This window comes from Scylla paramamosain, chromosome 40 (assembly GCF_035594125.1).
Source record: "Scylla paramamosain isolate STU-SP2022 chromosome 40, ASM3559412v1, whole genome shotgun sequence".
In the NCBI taxonomy this organism is placed as follows: domain Eukaryota; kingdom Metazoa; phylum Arthropoda; class Malacostraca; order Decapoda; family Portunidae; genus Scylla; species Scylla paramamosain.
In genome coordinates this window covers 1,942,501-1,945,000 of record NC_087190.1, presented here as the reverse complement: position 1 = coordinate 1,945,000, position 2,500 = coordinate 1,942,501, and the positions used below count along the sequence as shown (strand labels likewise).

General features: G+C 41.6%; 1 long non-coding RNA gene across 1 annotated transcript in view; it reads left to right on the top strand.

Annotated features, from left to right (window-relative positions):
- The window catches only part of LOC135092694 (uncharacterized), a 33,650-nt gene that overhangs the window by 21,156 nt on the left and 9,994 nt on the right, over positions 1–2,500 (top strand). The gene's annotated exons all lie outside the window — the stretch shown is intronic.

Below are 2,500 nucleotides of genomic sequence, written 5' to 3'. Positions count from 1 at the left end.
TCTTGTTCTCCCTCTCCTCTTTCATCTCTTCTTTCATATTTCTCTTATTCCATCATCTTCCTCTCCCTTCCTTCCTCCTTCCTTCCTCCTCTCTTCCCTCCTTCCTTCCCTCTTTCCTTCCCTCCCTTTCATCTGCATTTTTCGATTTTCCTTCCTTCCTTCCTCTTTTGGTCCTCCCCCGTTTCTCAGCCTTTCCTGCTTCCCCCTCTCTCTCTCTCTCTCTCTCTCTCTCTCTCTCTCTCTCTCTCTCTCTCTCTCTCTCTCTCTCTCTCTCTCTCGCTTTCGCTTTTAAGTTCATTGTTACTTTTTTTCCTTCCCTCTTATTTTCATTTTCCCATTTTCCTTTTCTTTTTCCCTAATTTTTTTCCTGCCATCCATAAACACTATTTCTCCATTTTTGAGGGGAAGGGAGAAGAGAGAGAGGGGAGAGAAAGAAAGTAGATAATTTTTTTTGTCTCTCCCCTTCCTCCTCATTTCTTTTTCCTCCCTTCCCTCCCTCTCTCCATCTTTCTCTCAACTATATTTTCCCCTCAGTCTCTCTCTCCCTCCCTCCTTTCCCCCTTCACTCTCCCTTCTCCCCTCACTCTCTCTAAGTAACGAGCCGCATCCTTTATTATGATGGAAGTTATTCTGCATTTATCACCCTTTTTTTCCCTCTTCCCCTCTTCGCTTTCCCCTCTTCGCTTTCCCCTCTTTCTTCCTCTTTCTTTTCTTTTTTTTTTTACTTTTTTCTTGTCCTCTAGTTTGTATCTTATTTTCACTATTGACTCTCTCTCTCTCTCTCTCTCTCTCTCTCTCTCTCTCTCTCTCTCTCTCTCTCTCTCTCTCTCTCTCTCTCTCTCTCTCTCTCTCTCTCTCTGTTTATTCGTTCATTTGTTATTCTTGTTTATGCTTTGCCATCGATTATTCTTCTCTGCTTCTTCCTCTCATTTGTTTTGCTTGCTTGCGTCTTCCGATACTCTCTCTCTCTCTCTCTCTCTCTCTCTCTCTCTCTCTCTCTCTCTCTCTCTCTCTCTCTCTCTCTCTCTCTCTCTGCTTTATTGTTTTCATTCCAAGTATTGATTTAGGATATGTTTGCGCATTATTCTCTCTCTCTCTCTCTCTCTCTCTCTCTCTCTCTCTCTCTCTCTCTCTCTCTCTCTCTCTCTCTCTCTCTCTCTCTCATTTTTTTTTATCCTAACATCATTTTCCCTTTCCATTCCTTCCCTTTCTGCCACTCCCTGCCTCTCCCTCTCCCTCTCCCTCTCTCTCTCCCTCTCCCTCCCTCTCCTAATCATGATAAACACATAGTCGGGAATAATTATGAAAATTCTCCCTATTTGGAAAGGAGAAACTGGGCAGAATTGTGACAGTGGATGAGAAGTGGACGATTAGAGAGAGAGAGAGAGAGAGAGAGAGAGAGAGAGAGAGAGAGAGAGAGAGAGAGAGAGAGAGAGAGAGAGAGAGAGAGAGAGAGAGGGTTAGTGGTCCTTCCCAAAATGAGATTAATTTGAGAAGTTTACTTTTTTACCTATTTTTTTCTTTTTTTCGTTTTTTTTTTTTTTACTTTTTTTGTTTTGCGTTCATTTGTCTGATTTGTTTTTGTTTTTTTTGGTGTAAGTTAAACTATTAGCTGGATTAATCTCTCTCTCTCTCTCTCTCTCTCTCTCTCTCTCTCTCTCTCTCTCTCTCTCTCTCTCTCTCTCTCTCTCTCTCTCTCTCTCTCTTTCCCATTTCCCGTTTAATTTTTTCTCTCTATTCCTATGAAGATATTTGCTTTTTTATCTACCCCTTCCTCTCCTCCTCCTCCTCCTCCTCCTCTTCCTCCTCCTCCTCCTCTTCCTCCTCTTCCTCCTCCTCCTCCTCCTCCTCCTCCTCCTCCTCCTCCAAGTCTCCGGCATCTCCTCATGTCAGAAAGAGAAAAGAAAGAGAGGAAAAAGATAACTATTTTTTCCTTTTTTTTATTTTAATTTCCCCTCTCTTGGTTTCGTTTTCTTGTGATTAATTGTCTGCAGGTTTCCATTTCTCCGCCACTGAGTCTAAGTTTCCCCTCTTCCTTGTGAGGGGAAAGAGGGGAAGGCGAGGGGAAAAAAGAGGGGTAAAATAGAGGTTATCATGTTTTTTTCTTTTTTTCTTTTTTTTTTGTTTGGATGAAATTTGGGTTTTGAGTGAATTTTTTTGTTTTTTTTTATTTTTTATTGTTTTTTTTAGTTGATTTCGTTTACTTTGTCTGTCTGTGTGTCTGTCTCGTTTTTTTATGTATTTTATTCTCTCTCTCTCTCTCTCTCTCTCTCTCTCTCTCTCTCTCTCTCTCTCTCTCTCTCTCTCTCTCTCTCTCTCTCTCTCTCTCGTTTCTCTTTATCTCTCCGTCATTTTCTCCTCATTTCCTCATATCCTTCATTTTTCCTCTTGCTTCTATTATCATTTTCTCTCTCTCTCTCTCTCTCTCTCTCTCTCTCTCTCTCTCTCTCTCTCTCTCTCTCTCTCTCTCTCTCTCTCTCTCTCTCTCTCTTTCGTTCCT